The sequence below is a fragment of the Peromyscus eremicus genome, chromosome X, assembly GCF_949786415.1.
Source record: "Peromyscus eremicus chromosome X, PerEre_H2_v1, whole genome shotgun sequence".
Classification (NCBI taxonomy): Eukaryota; Metazoa; Chordata; class Mammalia; order Rodentia; family Cricetidae; genus Peromyscus; species Peromyscus eremicus.
This window is the reverse complement of record NC_081439.1, coordinates 27,632,588-27,655,352: the sequence shown is the minus strand read 5'-3', so window position 1 is coordinate 27,655,352 and position 22,765 is coordinate 27,632,588. Positions and strand designations below refer to the sequence as shown.

At 45.3% G+C, this 22,765-nt stretch overlaps 1 protein-coding gene across 2 annotated transcripts in view; it reads left to right on the top strand.

Moving 5' to 3' along the window:
* The first annotated feature begins 5,073 nt into the window (after positions 1-5,073).
* Positions 5,074-22,765, top strand: part of Rai2 (retinoic acid induced 2) — a 63,179-nt gene continuing 45,487 nt past the window's right edge. The window contains exon 1 of one of the 2 annotated variants that reach the window (XM_059250536.1): positions 5,074-5,189. The gene's annotated coding sequence lies outside the window, so the exon portion shown is untranslated. Of the gene's footprint in view, positions 5,190-5,487; positions 5,785-22,765 lie in introns of those variants that run through there. The other variant, XM_059250535.1, reaches the window with a different exon arrangement.

The following is a 22,765-nucleotide window of genomic DNA, read 5'->3' as shown; positions in this document are numbered from 1 at the left end:
TCATGGCCCTCCGTTCTTCATCTTGCCTGTGTTGCCCTCAGCAGCAGCATCTCCTGGACCTACTTCTCAAGACCCAGGTTTGGCCCTTGCATAATTGTTAATAGGAGCTACTTTCACAGTGACGTGGCCTAAATGCTCAAGCAGGTGATTGCTGGCATTACATTTTGGCTGTCAGTTGCACATGGAGTTATACTATCCTCACATCCATTGGGAGAGGGAGCAATAATCTCCTAGAGAATAGGAACTTACCCATGAGCCCTCAGCAAATCTCTCCTTTTATCTATTTGACCCATCTTATAACAGGAGGGATACAATTTTTCTTAGATCAAACAGATCCACCCTAAAGCTAGGATCAAATCCTAAAGCGCCTAAGTTTTACAGGAGAGGGATGGGCATCTGACTATTAACGTTCTGCTAGACAAGAGAAACAGAGACTACACAACGGCACTTCCATAAGCAAAAGCCCTCTATAATGAGCTTGTTTCTTTTTTTTTTTTTTTTTTTTTTTGGTTTTTCGAGACAGGGTTTCTCTGTGTAGCTTTGCACCTTTCCTGGAACTCACTTGGTAGCCCAGGCTGGCCTCGAACTCACAGAGATCCGCCTGGCTCTGCCTCCCGAGTGCTGGGATTAAAGGCGTGCGCCACCACCGCCCGGCTATGAGCTTGTTTCTTAATCGTGATACTTTCTCAAAAATCTCTTGTGAAATGGAAGGAGCTGATTGAGAGATCATACAGAGCTCCACCTGGACCCCAAGAAATTTCAACACAGGAGAAGAATGTTACATTATTATTCTTTGCATTCTAGCGAATAATATAGTGTTTAAAAAAATCATTGTTGTTTAGCATATGCTTATCAATCACCCAACCAAAGGACAAACTCACAAATCCTTTGTTCTAGACTTTGATAATTTTATCCAAAGTACATAATACAGATGAACACAGAAGCCCTCACCTCTACCCCACACAGACTACCTTAGACATTACCATTCTGTCATCATTGTCATTCTATCAAATGTCAACACCTTTCCCTTTTGCCCATGGGCTCTTCTATTTCTTATGTAAAACTGTCATTTGCATGGAACTGTTTCTCTGAATGGTTTCTATCCGTTTTCGTAAGCCTGTATTTGGCTTCAACCCTTTGTGTTTCAACGGACTTTTGCATTTTTTCATTTATCACTCTCCATTGTGATTATGCTGCCAAATACTCACTTCACTCATGCACCCAGTAAACATTATTCACCCCCAAATCATTTGAAAGCACAACGTCAGCATTAGGTACATCATTTACCTTCAGTAAGTAAAGTACAAATACTGTACTCCCACCCACCAACATTCTGTCGTCTGTAAATTCAGAGCTTTCATTAACTCCTTGAGATCCTCAGGTGTGCTCATATAGGTCATGTCAGTGTGCCACAGGGTAATGTTCTCAGTTACTAAATCAATTCACATACATCTTCTACAGAGCTAGCTCACTAGTTCCCACTGTCTCAACCTATACCCAGGCCCTAACAACTTTATAATCTTGGTCTTCTGCTTACATTTTTGAACTCTAGATCTGCCTATGTGGCTACCCAGCAGACCCATGACTCAAGCCAAGTTACCCAGAACTCCCTGAAACAGACACTGGTTGGCATACCACCCAGTCATTGAATGTTACTATTTCCATGTGCTCCTCATCCATGCAGCTACCACTATCTCCCTATACTTGATAAAGACTCTCTCAATCTGCTAGAAAATCAGCACTCCTTACCTATCATCTTCACCTCTTCATTGAGTGCCCAAGAGTTCGCCTATGGCTTTAAGCTCCAGTCTCCCAGGGTGGAAATTACACCCTGTCTTGCATTCTTGCACTGACATCTCAGTTTGCCTTCTGTACTACTCTGCTAGTGTTCTCTTCAGCTCCAAATCAACGTTTTACTTTCCAATCCTTGTCTCAGGATCGCAATTCATTTATCATCTCTAGCCCCAGATCTGTTTCCCAGGGACCTCTATCTCACTAAGTACACCCTACCCACCCTGACACATGAATCAAGCATTCCACTTTCTTCCCTCCCCGATCATTAGTTGCTTCTATATCCTGAGAACTAGTTGGCTCCAGTTCCTACTCTTCATTGGTGCCTATGCTACCTTGACTTCATCCCTCAATACTACAAATATAGACAGTCTTACTTTGTCTCCCAGCTGACAATCTCTCCCACCCCATCCATCACGCATTAATATCAAACAACAAACATGTCAGCCCTCAATCTACACCTTCCTTTATCGCTTCATGGCTTAAAACCCTTTATTATAATGAAAAACTCCTTTATAGGCTAGACCAGGGACCTCAAGGGACACCTAACTACTTTGTTCCTCCTTCTCTGCTATTCTATGCAACCACCGTTCCAGATTCACAAAATATTTACAATGTCTAAGAACATGCTTATGTTCAAGCATTGCTACCTGCTATTCCCTCCATTTATAATGTTTTCCCCTTATTTCAGAGAACTCCTGTTCATCTCATCTCTTAGCATTCTGTAGCTGTCATTATGCCTGTTAAACCTTTCTTGACTTCTCTGCCCTACACCATTCCCCACTCTTCCTGGTAGATGTTCACCGAGCCTATTTCATTGCTTGGTGTGTATCAAATTCTATCATGGTGTGTTAAACTTTATGCAACTGTTTGCAAATTGGGGTCAGCAACCATGTGTTAACCATCTCCCTAACTGACATTTTTTAACTCAGTGACTGGGTAATGAGTATGTACAGATGTTTAAGTAAAGATTGGTTTTTCATTATTTAAATTTAAATTTTATATGTTTATATAATGAATTTATACTATATTCATATACATTTCTATCTGTTACTTAGAGTCACCAAATAGTAAAATGACAGGTCTCAAAACACCCCCTTGACCGACCCTGGAAGCTCATTGTCACTGTTTCCTGCGATTTTGCATGTCCTTTCTTCCCTCCGTCTTCCTCAGCACTCCTTCCACATTGATGCCCCATTTCTTTCCCAAAGCACCCTCTAACCTCCAGACCAGACCAGCCCTTTATGGGGCCCTCCGCTCTTTTTTCTTCTCTGCAAGGCCAACCTCAGTAGGAATGTAGAAAGATACCACTGTGCATTTCTTTGGGAATGGGAGTCATGATGCCTGTTTATTACGCATGGGTCTGAATCAATATAATCATTCTTGAAAGTATATATACCTCAAGGGCAGCTATATGAATCACAACTGCCAGCAAGGATCAAACATTAACCCACCATTGTGATCAAGCCAACAAAAGAAACAGGCTAGTAATTGCCTTGCAGGATATATATCAAGTCTCTACCATACACGTACATTCCCCCACATCACACACAAAACGTTTATGAGTCTTTCATCCATGAACTTTCTCAATTATAATTGCCCAGCTGTGTCTTTAGTTGTATTCAAGCCAGGTTCTGGCAACCGAGATTTCACATATCTGATCCAAGAACTCTGAAAGTTCCCAGCTAAATGACTGAAGACACAGTCATAGGTAAATATTTCCAGAGGTACTGTGTACTCTAGGCTAGTTTGAACTCCCCAATCCTGTCTGAATCCTTATCAGCTCTCAAAATTCGGTTATATATCTTTCTGCCCCTATATCAACTGACTTCGAATTAAATGAACTCTTTTTCAAAAATGAGCAATATAGTATAGGCACCAGCAGGATGACCCCCACTAATACTGTGTTAGTGGGGGTACAGTATTTTTGGGGTACATACAGAAATAGTCTAAAGAATTCAAATCAATACAAAAAGATACTTTAGTTAAAGAAACTGAATACATGTTATTCAGCTTTACACAAATGCAATTGTAGTGTAACTTTTAATATCTTTTTATAGAGAAAGTCTACCAAGTGCCCACAGAGGTCATAATTTGGCCCTGGATACTACCACATTAAATTTGCATCACATTGTGGTTAGAAGGAAGCCTTTCAAATTCCAATGCAGGTTCCCACTAGTTATGAGCAGGTTAGTAAGGTGGAAGCTGTCTAGGTATTCTGTATTCTTGTGGCCATCCCAAATCCTAGTAGAGAAATGCCACTATTAATACCCACAATGTTGAGGCTTGAAGGGGTTTGAGCACACAAAGGACTGCAAGATTCATACTGTTCTCTGATTTGGTTGAAGTAATTCCTGCTATATCATTCTCATTCAAATATCATCGTCCTGTTTTGATTAATACGGAGACAAAATCCTCTACGACTTTGAGGATTCATTAAAACAATGCAGAAACTCCTTTTGCCTTCTTAAAACATTTTTAAAGGATTTAGACTTAAATAAATTTTGATGATCAGTAATACTGTTGATTCATACTTTTTATTTATGAGTCACCAACCGTGTATTCCTCATGTCTGTAACTCCAGCTTTTACATAGCCCAGTACCGGCAAACACTAGGTGCATAATACATGTTAGATTAATATGCGACTCATATCTTATTTGGAAATGATATTTTATTTGCTGGACTAATTTTCTCTTCGCTAATGTCCTGCCTTAGAAGTGTCATCTCTGACCTAGACTATGATCTCCTGGGGCATGTTAGGATGGTAGCTGGCTGCTCCTTCCTCCTCACACCCCTGTTTCTGTCACCCAAACACTTTCTCTCTCAGGGCTCTGCTCTTCTCTCTCTTTCATCAGAAGGTCTAGAATGGTCCCCAGCTCTCCTGGAAGCAGCAGGATCCCGGCTCCTCCGGGCTTTCCCAACCAGTCCCCCCAACACACACCCCCTCGCCTCCAGCTCCCCAGCCTTCTGTCACCCCGCACCGCCCACAACCACGCCCTCCCCGTGGGCGAGATCACCTGTCCCTCCTCTGCCGCCGCCTCCTTGGGTACCCTTTCGCCCCCCTCCTGCTCCCCTTCCTCCGCCACCTCCCCCAAGCCCTCCCCTTCCCCGCCTCCTCCCACCCCTTGGTGTATATAGTAAAGGCCAAGCGCTGCACGCAGACACACACTCGCCGGGACACAGGCACACACGCACACGCACAACCGGCAGCGGCAGCGGCAGCGGCAGCGGCAGCGGCAGCGGCAGCGGCGGCAGCGACAGCGGCTTGGTGACAGTGGCAGCGGAGGCTCTCATCGCTGTGCACCCCCTCCAGGCGGCCGGCGGCGAGGCGGCCAAGAGAGTTCCCACACCGACGACCACCCCGTGGCTTCCTGGAGGCGGCGGCCCCGATCTCGAGGTAGCGGCCGCGGCGTCCGGGTGCGGGCTGGGGTCACCCCCGCCCTCCCCAGGCAGACCTGCCACCGGGACGCAGGGGGCAAGCTGGGCTGGGTGCGCCTGGCGGAGCCCGGCGCCCGGGGAGGGGCCTGGCTGCTCCCGGGGGCAGGACAGCGCCCGGAGGCCGGGGCCAGCGGGGAGGGCCGGGCGGGGGCGGGGACGCGGGCCGAGGCCACCACTTGTGCGGCGCGCCTAGGCCCGGCTCCCGCTAGCCGGCGCCACGCACTGGCCGGCCCGGCCGGGGACAGTCGGGAAGGCAGCGCCGGTGGTGGGGCGGGGGCCTCCCGAAGTGGGTTTCAGGCCGCCACCCGCTCTGGCACTGGGCACAGAGGGCGGCGCGCGACGCACTCCGTGCCGGGGCACCGCACCGGGCTTGTCTCGGTATCTGCCATTCTGCCCCAGCCAGGAAAACCCGGCGCCTTCCAGGCCCTTCGAAAGATGGATTCTGTTGACGTATCTGGCGGCCCTGGCGAGCCGGGTGGAAAGTTGGTTTTTGCCAGATCGTGCTGGGATCCTCTTTGTGCCGCTCAGCTAGTCCCGCATCCCGCTGGAGCAGGGTGAGTGCGCGTCAGCGCCCCGGGAGCCCCGGTGCCCCCCAATGCCCAGACCCAGGGTGGCCGCACCAGCTCCGGCTTTCTGCCATGTTAGGCACCAAGCAGCGTTGTCGCTGTCTTTTTTTTTTTTTTTTTCAATGCGTGCATTTCAGTGGTGCCTTTTGCTGCAGAGGGAGTTATTGCCTCTCTGCGCGTTAGCTCTTTTTTTTTTTTTTTTTTTTTTCCGGGGCTCGGGTTGTGCTCTGTGTGTTTGCTTGTTTGCCATTTAAAGCCCTACTATTGTTCAGGATAAGCTCCGCCTGGGTGGGGAAACGGCATCCCATCACAGTTGTTGGCGAGGGGTCGAAATGTTGCCAAACAGCTGCTGCTTTGTGTTTCCCTATCCGAAGTCAGTGGAGTAGGCTTGGGGCACGACGGATGGGTGGAGAGACAGATAGGGCATGAAGGAAGACGGTGGCTTTGGGAAGAGCGAATTGTCACCCGCCCCATGGCACTCAGTCAGCTTCTCCTCCGACTGCCAAACTTTTATGAATATTCCTCTTGTGGAGGAGAGAAGCCGGACGAATTTAGCCCATTTTTTAAAGGAGGCAGCCCAGCTTTAACAATGGTTTGGGAACTTAATCAATGAGAAAGGGAGGGGAGGAGGAGAAGGCGCTGATACTGTATCGGGGATGTGGCTGCTTCTTGCCGAGTCAGGTAGAGGGGAAGTGGGCAGGCTGGGCAGGGCGCAGCGTTTGGGGGCCGCGTTCTTACAACTATTGGTAGCTCTTACCTGTACCCGCCGGTACCACCCACCCCTATGCCCTCAACCTTCTGGGCTGCCCCGGACCTGGCAATGGGCTTGAGAGGCGGCTTGCGGCAGCGAGAGGGCCAGCCTCCCTCATCTGGCGTTTTTAAGGATATGTAAATATTTTGCTGAGGATAAGTGACATCAACAGAATGATATTCCGCAGAGCCCGGGTGTGCAGCGATGATAAATAGATACAGCCAAACAAAGTTTTGATAACCGCGTATTCTCCTGGCTCACTCTGTTTCGTTTGGTCTTTGTTTTTGTTGGTTTAGCATTATCTCGTATCCTCTGGTGTGATCCCTTTATTTAGCCAATTTTGGGAGGTTCTCTTTAGAACACAGAGAAAAGCAGCCAGCAGGGAGAAAACAGTTCGTAGCCTTTTCTGCATCAGGCAAGATTTTCGTTGCTTTCCCAGGGTCTCTTTCCCACCGTTTTCTAGCTATCTTTCCTTGTCTCCTTTTTAATCCTCGCAATTGTGTGCTGGTAGACCAAGGGACTTCAGCTAACTTTGAAAACGTGTTGTGGTAGAGCCTTTGTTACAGTAGTGTACCAGGGGGACAGCAGAGAGGCTAGTGGGCAGGGAGCCCCTCCCCAGGGTGGCACTATGCACCCACTCCCTGCTTTTTGTTCATATTTTCTTGCAGAAGCAAGGATGGGCCCAAAGGCACAGATTCATAAGCCATAAGCCTGATAGCATCAGAGTTCCTCTGGCCCTTAGGAGCTCAAGGAAGTTACTCCCAGTTACAGCCCCACCAGCTCCCCACAGATACACTGTATTCTGCCAATGGCTATACCCTTCTCAGCCTGACAGATGCCCACTAAATGCATACTCAAGGTGGCTCTGGCACTTTGAGCCATCAGTTTGAAACTTGTGGGGCAGGGAGGCACTGGTTGTTTGGGCACCAACTCAGAGGATCATTCAGGCCTACCTAAGGGGGCTCCTTTATTATTCAAAGAATCCAGGACCACCTGCAGAGAGATTTGGTCCAGGAAAACCTGCTCATCCCTAGAACAAATGAGAAAGCTGTTTCCCAGGTGGTGCCAGTTGCTTGCTTGAGAGCAGGTTGATGGGCACTTAGGCAAGAAGTATAAAACCAACTACAAAATCTTTTATACAGAAAACAGAGCAGAAATAACAAGACAAGACAAAACAAAGCAAAACAAAAAGCAAGCAACCAACCAACCTACAAAAAGCCGGTAGGTTTGGAAATGTGTGAGCTGGTGTGGCCTGGGGAGCTTCAGTGCCAGAAGCCAGAGGATTCTAGCTCCAGTGACCCCAGGAGTGGGGAGAGTACTGGTCTCCCAAATCCTTTGAGCCGGAATGGAGCTATTCTGTATGTGCAGACAGCCACACACATGGCGTGCTCTGAAGCTACAGGAAGAAAATAGCAAGTGTCTGTTCTCTGGCTCCTCCCCAATCCTTAGATTAGCGGGGAGGAGGGAAGTGGAGGGAGAAATAAATTGGAAAGGAAGCTAACATTTGTTTTTGCCCTGTCTGCCAGGCACAGAATATGTGGCAAACCTTCTCAGTGACTCTGTGACCCCAGTGAAGCATTATTTAACAGATAATTCTCAGAGAAATTGTCGGTCCTGGTCTGATTCCAGACTTTGGTGGTTATGATTTAAAACACAATATTTCTCTCTGCCCCTGATCAAAGCCCCTTATTTATCTCTCCCAAAGGCCAGAGTCCTCAACCCATACCTCCTTTATAAAATATGGCACCTAATTTGTGTGTGTGTGTGTGTGTGTGTGTGTGTGTGTGTGTGTGTGTGTGTGGCGGGGGAGAACCTACCAGTGGACCTGTGCTGCACACATATGTGCCAAGTAGATCCAAACCAGTTCCTGACTACTTCACATGGTGCCCTTTCATTTAAGAACCCCCAAACCTATTGTTACTAGATAAATGAAAGTTGAGTGACTAAATGATGGAGTCAATGGAGTGAACAGTGGTGGAGAGGGAGCCATAAATCATTGTCAATGGAGATGGAGCAGAAGAAATCCAGAGGTCTGTATGTTTGATGTGGACTCATAGCTTTTAGTGTCATGCCCCAGTTTGAACCCCATTCTCACAAGCCGAGGTTTAATCCTTACAACAGCTATGTGAGACTGTGAAGCCAGAACAATTAATTGCGTTATGCAGATAAGAGAACTGGGATGACCAAGGTCCATGGTGGGACCAAATGGTAGGTGAGGGAGTTTTGATTCTTTACTACCTCTCAAACACTAAATAAATATGAGGAGGGGATTTACTGTGCAAATCTGTAAACCTCCTTCCAATCATACGATAGCCTTTAGACCCTAGCGATTCCAGAGCCACCAAAGAGCCAATATTTGAATTCGTAGACGAGGGGCTTCTGACTGCCACCCCTCTGATTGGAACATGAGGAGGACCTCAGAGAAGGAGGCTTTCTATGAGAGTAAAGATGGCTAATTGCCCTTTCCCCCGCACAAAAGCTTGTGTGGGCTTCTGAATTCAGCTTGATTTGGGGATCTGGGTGACATCCTTGCTGTAGAGTTGGAAGCTCTTTGTCTTTGGAGAATGCCTCTGATTGCCACTTCTCCCTCCCACCTGATCATCTGCCTGGGTGCCCATCGTCTCATTCTTTCTGCACTCATGGCCTCTCCTTTGTGACTCACAATTTTTGATGAGCCTCTTGAGTCTACCGCTCCTCTGTCCTCTGATGGCAGCTGGGGAGAAGGGCATTTTGGCAGCCACATTAGTGCTTTTGGATTTCACACATGACCCCTCTTCTCTATCTTGCCAAGAACACACAACACACACACACGAATGCACAGGCACAGACACAGGCACATGTAATTTGATCATGTTTCTGTATCTGATTCACCAAATTAGATTGCTAACCGGCAATTGCTGTTGGAAGATGTACTTGGTTTTGGGGATTTTCCTTCGAAGCCTCTGCCTTGAATAAACCAGCGTAGGTAAGATGGAGGTAGTTCAACCAGCAGCTGCCTAGAGCAATGGTGGTGGTACTTACTGGTTTCCTCACAGCTATGGAGCAGCCTCTGCAATGTGGGCATGATCTGTTTTAGCCAGTTTGGGCTACAAGCATTTTAGTAATGAAAATTTGTCAGTTCCAGAGACTGAGAAATCCAGAATCAATTTGCTATCAAACTCACTGTCTGGTGAGGGCCTTTTAAAATTCATAGAAGTGACTTCTCATTGTGCTCTCCCATGACAGAAGGCAAAAGTGAATTCTCTAGATGTTTCTCTCTGTCTCTGTCTGTCTTCCTCTCTCCTCTCTGGTGCTAGGGACTGAATCAGGGCCTTGTGCATGTTAGGAAAGTGTTCTCCCACTGATTCCCTTGTCTGCCCTCTGGGGTCTCTTTTTATAAAGGCAATAGTCCCTTTGATGAGGGTTCTGCTCTCATGATCTAATCATTTTTGGAGGCCCCCACCCCTTAATCCAATCACCTTGGGGATTAAGGTTTTGACATAGGAGTTTCTGGGGAGGGGACACATACAAACCTTCAGATCATGCATCTTTTCTGTGCATTTCTTAAATGCCCATTTTAATCTCCCCTAGGCTTCTAGAACACCCCAATCTTCATAGTTTCCATTTCTATTGTTATCATCAGCTTTAACAATTCCATACTTATGAGAATTTGGGAGCACATCCTTTTTACACCTGTCACTCCCCTTCGCATGGCCTTTTAGCCTTTCAGCTCAGCACTAATAGGAATTCTTAATGGTCATGGAAATATTCTATATGAGTACTGTACAATACAAAAGCCATTGGTACACATAGCTATGGAGTGCTTGAAAGGCAGCTTGTCCCAAACAAGGTATGCTATAAGTATAATACATGTACTGGATTTCTAAGACTACAAAAAAAGAATCTAAAATAGCTCATAAATCATTTGAAATTATACTGTGATGTCATGGTGAAATGGTATTTTGGATATATTGGTTAAATGATATAAAATTAATATTGCTTGTTTATTTTATTTTTTAATATGATTACTAGTACAATGTACATTGCTTATCTCTTTCTATCGGACACCAGTGCTCTGGAGCACACTGCCCACCAATTTCGTGATGCCATAGCGCCGCAAATGCGCTGGGGAGCGGGGAGCTAAATACCTCTGTCTCCACGGCAGACGGGAGGCCTTGTGCTGACACAGTAGGCACAGTGGCTGACATTAGACAATTGTCATTTTCAGTAACTAAGGTTCCATTTAGAGAGTTCTCCAGCAGGCATGCCTGTGAGCCTGCTCTGAGAAGTGTGGGCTGCAAAAGCCTAATGCAGAAATCAAGGCAGGGTGGGGGACTAAAGGCGAGGCTAGCTTGAACAAAATGGCCTCTTCTCTTTCTTTTGGTCTCACTTCTCCAGAGCACCCAGCCTATGCTCTCAATTGAAAGACTTATCTCCTGCCCACACCACTGATTTTTCCCCACCTGCCCTAGTAACAGCTGAAAGGACTATCTTTCTCAGGGATTTGTGCTTGAAGAATAATGTGCCAAGTGGATATCCTCATGCTGAAAATGGGTTATTTGGGAGCTGGGGCCATCCTTAAAGAAGAAAAGAAGACCCACACTCAGTCATCTTTTGACAGCTTCATACAAGCAACAACAAAGACATCCCGTTTCTATAAGGAACACAGAATTATTTGAAAGAAACACAATATTGAATACCCCAATAGTCCCACAGATAAGGCTACCTGAGGAAAGAAACCCCCAGGAATGGGAGCAAGATTTCAGCTGGCACTGTGGGGTCATCTCAGCCACACATTCCTGGGCCCTTCCCTGGGTGCTAGGCAAGGCATGAATAGATGGGAGAGGGATGGAATAATGAACTTGGGACTGTGGTGATTTATAGGTCAGGCGCCTGTGGCTCTGGCTCCTGAGGGCGCTGCCCCCACAGGGAACCCTTGGCTGACCTCCTCAGGCTCCTCGGAAGGAGCTGGTTTTGTTTCCCATGGCAGAAGCAGACTGTTTACTGGAGCACAGGAAGAATCCGACATTCTGGCGAAAAATAATTCATTAACAGCCAGGGTATTACCAGTTCCCTGGAAAAGCTCCTCCAGCTGCACTAGAGCAACTGTTCTTTTTCAGCAACAGAGCAAGCCTTGCTGGCAGCCAAGACTGGGTGTGTTGAGGCGTTTTTTTGTTGTTGATATTATTTTTGTCCTTGTACGTATGGCCACTTTTGCCTTCTAATTCAGAGAAAGAAGCAGAGGCCTGGAAGAGCCCAAACGATGTATCTGTCGGCCCACCTGTCTTTCACAATTCAACCCTGCAAATCTAAGCTGACTTGAAGAGCATGGTCTATTCCCCCTAGTCATCCCCCATCCCCCAAGCTGGGGGCACTGCAGATCCACATAGACTGTTCGAGAACTAAAGGAATCCCAGCACCTGCTTTTACAATCCTTTGAAAGCAAATTGGCTGAAATGTCCTCCTCCAAACTTCCCACCACATAACACACCAGGTAGAACTTCCTATCTTGGTTCTGTGGAATTCTTTGGCTACTATACATTGGTACAGTGGGGCCAAAGCATGTTATTCATCATCTCAATTGTGAGGGCATTTGGACAGCCAAACAAGCATAACTGAGAGAATGAGCTGCATGCTTTGGTCACTAAAAAATGATTGAATCTATAGGAATAAAATGAAATGATTCCAGAAGCTTATAATGATCTGGAAAAATTGGTTTTTAAAAAAAGGTTTTGTCTATTTTTTTTTTTTGATGCTTCATGCTCAGAAGGGTGTTCCCAGCTAGCAAAAAAGAAAAAGAAAAGGGAAAGAATGTCATTTCCTTGTTTTAGTTCTTTTAAAAGAAAGAACCCTAATTGCAGTTTAAGTGAGACACAATATATTGATTTTGGTTTTGTATGGAACATAACTAGACAATCATTTTATTTTATGAGATATTAATTTCCATCCATTTAGACTGGTGAAATATGCACTTTAAATGCCCATCGTGGTGGTATTTCTTTACTGTTCCAATATACTGGCTGAGAATCTTTTTCATGTATGTGGAAAAACAGCACATATGTTCTTAGTCAACACATATATAAACTAACCTTAGATTTTTGAAGAAAGTAAATTTTTCCCCTTTTGTTGACTGCCATGATTATATGTGTTAAAAGCTAAGTATCTTTAGCTTTATCTGGAGCAGTTTCTCCTTCTTGGCCCTATTGACATTTGGGGGCAAGCCGGTCTTTGTTGTGGGAGACTGTTCTGTGTACTGTAGGATGTTCAGAAATCTTCCTGACATCTATTCACCAGAGACCAGTAGCATCACCCCTTCCTCTATCCTGAACCTTGCCAAATGGCCCATTTGTGACAAAATCACCACAGTTGAGAACCACTGGTCTAGAGCAAAATTTAATAAGTAATTTGTGGTTTTCAGAAAATTCAATTTGAAATAATCAAAGACACAATGTCCCTCCTCTGAATCTTATGTATACAGTTCAATGGGGGTGGGGAGGGTGGGTGAGGTGATTAATTAGCAGTTGGAAGTGGGTCGTATGCTTCATTTAATTGTGCAAGTATCTATACGATTTCTAAGTATTAGGGTGGGTTAAAAAAAAGAACTTTTAAAGGCAGGCAATTGAATAACTCGTAGGTAATCGGAGGGCATGTTGTGGGAACTTGCAGTTTTTTCTGCCTAAGAGAACAGGCTTATTCTCCCTAATTAGTTTTCATACACACCTGATCCCAGGTATGACATCAAAGCCACTAGCCATTTTCTTCAACTGCCACTCCTTCCACTGTTATTTTTTCCTGTAGCAGCTTAAGTCAGAGCCAACGGATTTAGCCCTGTAGGGGACTTAGGAGCACTCTGCTCCACCACATTTCAGACTGCGACATCCTTCTGGCCACTACTACATTGTGTGTTTTCTAGTACTCTTGAGAACAAGATCCAGTGCTGCAAAGGTGGTGCAGTCGCCCCATTGCTGGGCCTTCAGACTGAGGCGGCCCCTTGACCCTCTCATGCATGTTTATTTCTGTGCGGGAACGCCTCTGTTTGAGAAAGTCCTCCAGGAAAAAGATGCCAGCAGAGGTCCTTTGGGTAGCAGGAAGACATGACAAATTATCACCAAGACAAACCCCAGCCACAACTTTTTTTTGATAGTCCCTTAAAAGCCTAGAAATAGGAAATGTGCATGTTCCAGAAAGGTATTGTGGGGGAAATCCATATCCTGCCCATATGTAGAAAGCAAAAGACAGAGAGGTGGATTCTTCTGTATACAAGGAAAATGTTCCCTGGCCATACCAGTCTCTCAGAGTGGAAAGATTGTACAGGTATACTAGCAGAGGGGCCGGTGTTCAGAAAGGCAATCAGTGGAAGATGGTGTATTTTGTAGCCACTCCAATAAGGCTGATCTTTTCCACAGAGTATCTGTGGTATTCATAGTGTCACATAGAGAAGGACTCCCTGGCAGGCTTAGCCAGTGTGGGAGGATGGAAAGGTGAGCATTTACTGACTTGCCAAGGTAACAGGCCACCTTCCTTGGTGAGTTCCAGCCTCTATTAAAGAGTGTCTTGAGTCCTCCCTATTGTTGGAAAGGGAAAAGCAATAAGCTGGCAGTGATCCACAATGTGCTCGACCCAGGCGGATAAATAATTGATTTGCAGCAGGAGACACTTGGTCATACTGAGCTGCCAGCACTAGCAGATCAGGATTTGGGTGATGGTTGCAACACTAGGAGAGGAAGCAGGATCATAAATCTGGGCGTTGGAGGCTGGTGGCATGGTGCAGAGGCCACTGGGGCCACTGGGGTGTGCTCCAGAAGCAAACAGACAGGTCTGAGTGGTATGTTGTTCCTCAAAATAATGGCAATGGAAATGGCTGTGAAAAACATTTAGACCCTTGTCATAAAAATGCAAACAGTCTTCCTGCTATAGGAAAAGGCTAAATAAACTCTATTGCAGCTGTATTAAGTAGAAACAGATTTGAAAATAGCGGGTTTTTTTTTTCTTTTTCTGAGACACTTATTTATAGCAGGTTGGGCAAAGGCTGCCACTATCTTTTGTGACTCCGGAAGAGTGTTTTCCAGATGGTCCTTGATGTTTTTCTCTTTATTAAGCTTAGCTGAACATGCCTCACTTGGGAAGGGTCATAGAAACCTGTGTTATTATTTTTTTTTCCATATCACAGAAGCCATTGATTGGCTAACAAATCAATGGATGGGAATGGGCTGAACCTGCACTGATATATTTCCTTTTGCATTTTATAAATGAGACAAATGTCAAGGAAAGCTCAAAGTGTGGGTGCTCTTTTAACTATTTATAGCAGGGCCTTGAAGACCATACAGGGCTATTTTTCCTATTAATTTGCATTTATTTTTTCTAATACAATGCTCTCCTCTGCTAAAACTCAGCAACATTACTGTTTCCTCTTCAACAGCTCATCACAGAAATGCATGGCTACATTTCAGATTGAGCAATTAGCTCTGGCTGCAATTTCTCTTCATGAAAAAACAAACCTCACTAACCCTTCACACTGAATATGAAATTACTGAATGTGAAAATAACAGTGTGAGATCATTTGTCTTAAGATCTTTTGTGGCTCATAACTTGATTTTTTTTTTAATTTGAAGAAGAGAAAGAGGATTCTTTTCTGCCCTTCCAGATAGGATACACCCACTCCAGGACTTGCAGCTTGGTGTACACTCTTAGTAGCTAAGTAGATGGACCTGAGGTCAGCAGAGCTGTCCATTTTTCTTAGTGTTAAAAATCTCTTTACAATGGATCAAGATAGCCAATGACATTTCGTTTTTAACATCTTAACAAAATCAAAAATTGTTTAAGTCTTCTGTCATCTATTTTTGTGTGTATGTGCACCTGTGTGTACCAGTGTGAGGTGTGCTCGCATGTGTGCATCTGTGTGTGTGTGTGCATGTGTGTGTGTGTGTGTGTGTGTGTGTGTGTGTGTGTGTTGTTATTGTCTTATTGTCTCTGTGTGTGTATGTGGAGGCCAGAAGACGACCTAGGCTGTTATTCCTTAGGTACCGTCCACCTTGACTTTGGAGACGTACTCTCTCATTGACTTGAGCTAACCAAGCAAGCAGGCTAGCTGGACAGTGAGCCTTCGGAATCCCCCCCAGTCTTTGCCTCTCCAGCACTGGGATTCCACATGCACTCCACCATGCTCTGCTTTTTTAGTCTGTGGCTTCTGGGGATCCCACTGAAGTCCTTGTGTATAGGCACTTTACTGACTGAGCTATCTCTTCAGCCTGTATACTGCATTTTAAATAGATGTGTTTTATGTTTAGTTTTTATGTATGTGTATGTATATGTAAGTGAATGTGCCCATGGAAGCCAGAGGCATCAGATTCCCCTGGATCTGGTGTTACAGGCCTTGTGAGCTGCCCACTGTAGGGGCTAGCAAACCAAGTTCTGTTCCTCTGCAAGATCAATACACTCTCTTAACCCCTGAGCCATCTCTTCAGCCCCCATCCTCCTTAGAAAGACATGTTGTTCATCTACAATATTAAGAAGTCTGGGATTCTCCCCAGGAGACAGTATATCAGTAAGGGTAGCCTTTGTTAAACTTCCTGAACTGTGAAGGAAAAACAAAACAAAATAAAACATGAGCAAGGGTCCTGGGGCTGCTACTGCAAGTCCATTACTCAACTCTCTTGATCTCTGACCCATAGAGAGCTGGTTCTTCCTAAAACCCATATGAAAGATGGACTTACTTCTTCAGATGAATATGAGGGCATCACACACTGACATCTGGGCATGCAGCTTTCACCTTTATCTTTGGTTTCTAAATGCCCCAGCATTGCCGCCTGTTCCCATTGACTTAAATGTCCTTCACCTTCTCTTCAGCTCTGCCCACCACCGCTCTGAATACAAACTTCAAAAGTATGCCTCCTGGCCTGGCCTGGCCTGTGCCCTGCTCTGACTGATTTGTGCTTAACTGCTGTTCCATGGGCCTGTGCCAGCTTCCTTTTGCTAAAGGGCTTCTCAGGTAGCGTCTTCCCAGCTGAAGAATATGTTCCTGGTGAGTTAAAATAAAACCTCACACTTGAAGCTCTCTGTTCATTTTCCTAACCTCTTCTCCTCATAGATTTCCTGACTGGCCTGCAATGAAGGGTTCTGATAGGCTGTCTCTAGGTTTGGAAAACTGTTCTGGGATGGGTTATATTTAGCATATATGCAAGCCAGGGTGGTAAGAATTAACCAGAAGGCCTCAATATTTCTTGAGCATATTTCTAGGTAGGAAAAATCACTGAAGTCTGGTGTCATTACGTTAGCTGTTCCAGCCACTGTGGGGTTTAGTGACAAAGAAAGACAGAAAGGTTGACAGACAGAGAGAGAGGTGGGGAGAGGGAGAGGGAGAGAGGGAGAAAGAGAGAGAGGAGGAGGAGGGAGAGGAGGAAGAAGAGGAGGAAACAACAAGTGAGGGAAGGAAAAAGAGAAGGCCCTCACCCCCTCACCAAATGAGGTTTTCTGCCTTCAAGAATGACTAACTCCAAATCTCTCATTCCTCTGGGTCAGGATGCCACCTCTTGGGCCTGCTAGCAAGAAGTAGACACTGCTTCAGCGTGGCACTCTTGCTTTGTCCTGTCTATGGCAGCTGCTTACACAAGCTCTGAAATTTGTGATAGAAGCACTGAATCTACCCTTAGTAGTGTAGATGATCCACCAGAAAATCCCAAGAGCAGCAACACTCCTTGCCATCCACCAAATTCCTGTTATAGGTTGGACAGTGGTACCAAGTGATTTCCATGTTAGGTGAATATTTGAAGCCCCATTTCACAGAGAAGCGCTCGGGGTTCAGAGAAGATTAGGAATTGGCACCAAGATCATACTGCCCATAGACAGTAGAGCTTGGAGCTTAGACATCCGTGCAATAGAACTCTTTTCAGTGATGGAACGATGCTGCATTGACCATTCCAGTAGCTGTCACCCATGAGCACTAGAAAGGTGGCTAACGTGCCCCTGGCCTGAAGGGTTAATTCTCTCCTCATGGGGCTAGGAGCAACTGCACTGGATGGAGCAATACCGGAAGGCACTGAGCCTGGGCCATACTCTTCCTGTCTGCTCTCTGTTTTATGTACCATGTTGAGTCTTCCTCCCCCCTCATCCAGCGCAGTCCATCCTTTCCTGGGAGCCCAGTGTACTCCAGTGTGCATTAGAATCACCCCGACCCCCACCCCATGCTGCAGATGGCAGTAGCCCCTGGCTTAGAGCAGCTGAGAGAAACTTCCTTCCTGCTGTTGTGCTAGGGAGCTGACCCCGCCTCTAGTCCCACCTTTGTTCAGGTAGCTGCCGAATTTGGTGACTCCCTCTGACAACTGTTCTAGAAAGTATTGGCTTTACTGTGAGCAGCTTGGGGATGGGGTGTTGTGGAAAGCCAGGCACAGGATGAAGGAAGAGACAAGGTCTCTAGGAATGGACTGAGCACCCTGGTGAGTCAGGGCACACCCTGCCAGAGTGACCCATTTGCTGTCCCATCTGCTGCTGTCTGTGATCAAATGGGGACAGAATACTTAGCTAGGAAAGAAGATGAGGGAAGCCAGTAAGACAGATAAGGAAACTAGGTTTTCCTCCCTTCCCCCTTAGTCCTCCCCACTAATGACAGTCTGTCCATTTGGGAGGGCAAAAGCTCGCAAGCCCTGGGGCTAAAAAGCCGGATGTGGCCTTGTTGACTCTTGATCAACAGCATTTTGAACAGTACTAGTTTGAGCAATATTGAGGCTTCTCTTGTTTTTTTTGTTTGTTTGTTTTTTGTTTTTTGTTTTTTTTTTTTAATGACAGGTGGAAAGACACTGCTACAGTTTCTTATAAAAAGAAGTGCTAAGGGCATTTTTCTTGGGAATATGGAAGCAATGTGGAATTCTCTTCTCTTTTCTAAGTATGCACAAATCTGTTCTTTTTTTTCCCCCAAGAGAATCTATGCCTGCTTGCTTCCCTCTCTGTGTCTTGCCCTCTGTTTTCTTCTTTCTTTTTGGATTTTGGTTTTTGTGTTTTGAGAGCAGAACGCATGTGTCATTCCTGTGGCTTGGTCTCATACCAACATTCATTCTCTTGAGCCAGGCAGCACTTCCTACAGCCCATTTGACTCCTAATCTCTGACAGCTTAGCTTTTCCTGGCTCCTGCCAGTGTGCCCATAGCATCTCGAGGCAGAAAGCAAGTTCTTGGGGCCCCCTTTCCTTTGTCATAGAGTGTCTGTCCCCATTAATTGGTGGCAAAATGTGAAAGTCATGTGCTTTTGAGGACTTGCCCTTTCTTACCATTTAATTCTGTACTACCTGTTCCTAAATGAGATCAGCCAGTGCAGACGCCTTTAAATCCCAGAGCCTGGCCCTCTGGAACCTTTGCCACTGTCACTCACTGAGGCTGAACCCACCTTCCTTTAGTGAACTCCCTCTGCTTTCAGCTCCCTCACGGGATGTGGAGCACGAAGCCCTTCACCTTCCAGCCACAGGAGACATTGCTGTGCTTACTTCTAATGCACTGCTTGCCTCTTTCTTTCTATGGAAGACCATGCTCAATGCTCTACCCTGTCATTTATCGCTTCCCAACATTCAGAAGCTGGAGGTGAGAGACTGCACATCCTCTAAATCCAAGATAAATTGAAAGAACCTGACCAGAATTACTTGTTAGAAATACATATTTTCCTTTGTGGATAAGGAAACCAATGTGGACAAAGGTAGATACAGAGCCGTGCAAAGAAAAGGTGGCCAGGCCCAGATCATAATGGTTCTTGTTGATCAAGTGTTGGTCAAGAACTTGGACTTCATCCTTAGCACTTTTAAGGATGCCAATGACACTGTGTAACTTATGTCTTTGATCTTTCTCCTGTTGGGGAATGGACCAGGGTGAAAGCTGGGGAAGGTGTGTGTGTGTGTGTGTGTGTGTGTGTGTGTGTGTGTGTGTGTGTAACCAACAGACCCCATTTCTGTGATCCAAAAAGGGAGACAAGAAATAATGGAAGCAAAATAATGACCCAGGTTGCTGGTATGAGGTTTGAATCCAGAACAAAATTTAATAGGCTAACTCTGGGACTTGGGAATGGCTGGGAGCTAGAAGAAACTCACGACATCCTGGTTTCTATCTGGTAGGCCCTTTGGTGGGCTAGGGAACTCATAAGGGAGAGAGTGGGTGTCTGTGCAACACCTCTTTCCCTTTACAGTCAGGAGTAATGGAAGCCTAGTCTTAGGTTATTGGTCATAAAATCTTGCAGTGACTCATGTCACTATCTGAGACCCTAATTCTGAATAAAATATGACAAAAACAAATGAACAGGTCAGAAGAGTCTTTTAAAACTCCTCAGAGTCATAACCAAATTGGACAGACAGGGACATAACCAAGAATACCTCTCATTAGCAGCCTTAAATAGACTTTACAAATACATACGTTTTTTTCAGTAGGCCAGCCTCTTTAAAAGCTCTGGCATGCAAATGTTCTTGCTGGTTCAGGCTTTGACCAGGCCCAGCTAATAAGAGGGAGTTGGCTGGTGGCCTACCACTAGCGTGACTGGCCATCTGTCCTATTTTTTTTTCCCTGATTGAGAAAGGTTCCTAGGATATGAGATTTTCAGTTTCAAAACCCAGACAGTCCCAGCAAACCAGGATGAGTGTCTCATCCCCCACCCCTTTCCAAAGGAAGCATTGCAACATAGACAGCTGAACTGGGTGGGGCCCGAGGAATGGAGACAGTTCAGCCTGGGGATTTGGCATAGGGATGCCACCACAAAACAGAAAGGGAGTTTGGGAATAGGAAAGGCAGGAACATATCCCAAGCCCTTTCACATATCTTCTTGCTTCCAGATGAAATGCTTCTCTTGGAATAGGAGCCTAAAAACTCCATTCTGCTTCCCCAGACACTAGATTCCTTGTTACCCTGCCCTTCTGAGGCCTTGTTGATACATTTCAGGTGAATGTCAGGTTTAGTGAACAAACCCTTTGGATCCTGCCAGAGTCTAGGACTTGCAGATCTTTCATGGACACGGGACTATTTTAAACTGGGTCCTGGGTGATAAAAACAGTTTCTTTATATAGTATGCTTCTACATCTTTGAAATCATGCTTAGAAAAGACTTCTTTTTGTAGGAGCACCAAAAAGCTGGCTCATCATCAGCATTCAGCCATTCAGCTCTTTATTTCTAAAGTGACTGTAGCTCTCCATTATTCATAATTCTTCTGAAACCAAATTACAATTTTGAAGTCTTCAAAAGTTTCCCCTTTCCACCCCCATTACAACTATGTCTTTTGCAAAATGAACCTCAGAAAACACATTGTAGATGGTGGGGTGAGGAGAACACTTGAAATAAGAAGCTAATGAAAGGGATTTTTCTTCCCTTTGAGGCCTGGTATAAGCCTTCAACTACATTCAGCATTCATGGGAAAAAGTACTGGAAAAAAAGGATTTTGAACATTTACTATAAAGAAATAATAATTGTTTGAAAAGATAGATCTATTTAATCAAATTTGAATGCTATACAATATACTCATGTATTGGAGTATCACAAGTATCTTGGTACATTGTGATACTCCAATACATGAGTACAATTTTTTGGGGTAAATCAGTTAAACATCAGAAAAAGAAAAGTCAAATTCAAAAATACATCAGAGGGAGGCAACACACTCATCTTAGAACACCAGTTCATTCTTCTTGCGGCATCTGAACCCTCCACAGTAGGAATAAATGGGGCAGTCAGTCCAGGAGCAATTCAGTTCAGAGAAATAAGAAAAAAGAGGAAATAGGAAAAGGTGCGGAAAAAGGAATAATGCAATCCCTCTGCCCACAGGCCTCAGACAGCAAAGGGTGACAAAAGCTTCAGTGAGACTTGAGTCTGTGGAAAGACACAATCCTTTAGGGCACTACAATGTCCTAAAATGAGCCTGCGGCTGACAATGAGCCTTTTCATTTATCTGTGTCCTTCCTTCTGAATCACCCTGTGAGGACCAGGCATTAATCAGGGCAAAATTGCCTACAGTATATTCTTCCCTGGGCATAAAAGACACATCGAGTGAAACCTTAAATCACAGCATCAGCATTTTACAAAGGTTTTTTAGTTCACATGTAATTTAAGGAGGTCAAAAATTTGAGGTAGTGGGGTAACAAGCTCATGCCTCTGGGTAATGCTTCATTTTGAAAGTATCCGCCATATATATGGGGAAAGCTCTCAAAATGTTCCATCCTGAATTTTTATTTTCAGATTTTTGGTCTAAAATCCTGAGAGATACATGCAGAAAAATACCCACGTATCACTAAGTGTACAGCTTGAAGAAGTCCCACCAACACATACCCGTGTCAGCAGCACCCCAGTGGAGACGAGGGCTGTGCCAGCCCCCAGAATTCCGGCATGCCCTCTTCATCACCTTGCCAACAGTAGCTGTGGTCTAACAGCTTAGATTAGCTATGTCACACAGGAGAATTCTTTTTGATCGTTTTGTTATGCTGTGTTGTGTTTTATGTCGGTGTCTCACACCATAGTCCTGGCTTTTCCTGGAACTCACTATGTAGGCCAGGACAGCCTCAGGCTTACTGCAGTTCTGTTCTCTTGCCTTGGTATCTTTGGTGCTGGATTTCCAGGCATGAGCTACCACACTCGGTTGTGAATTTTCAAACTGTAATTTGGGGCATGAGTACTAAAGGAAAGGGAAGTTCTTACAATTGCTTAAAAGAGGTGGAGAGGGAAAACAGTTTGCAATGGTTTATTTTCTGGGGCTGCTCTGAATTAAGGCTATTAAGCTAGACGGTTCCAAATTGGGCTCTTGCTAGTATAGGATTTGGGGGTGACTGGTCTCTAATGCCTGGGATTACAGCCAGGCTATAATCTGGTACAACCTGCTCTTCTCAGCACCTCTATCAAAGGCAGCCACCAAGCTTGCTTTATCTGCCTTATCAAAGCTGCTGTCAGATCTTTTAAAGCCACATGGCCGGAAGCATTGAGCACAAGACAACAAAATGGCCGATGGTGGCCCAAATGTATTGGCCTTTTCAAAAGCAAGGCCAGACCCAGCCGCTGAAATAGCATATCTGATGTGGACATTTTTCCTCCAACTTCCAAATGAGATTATGATTGATTAATTTCACATCCTCACAGGTCTCGTCATATTTCTCGATGTGCTTTCTGCTCCTTTTCTTTTTTTCTTACTGCAGGAGGCAAACAGCATGGAGGCAGGAATAAAGCAATGGAACATACATCGTAATGTGTCTGGAGCAGCATCAGAAAAGGACTTATTTGTTCTCCTGGGCTGTGGAGTG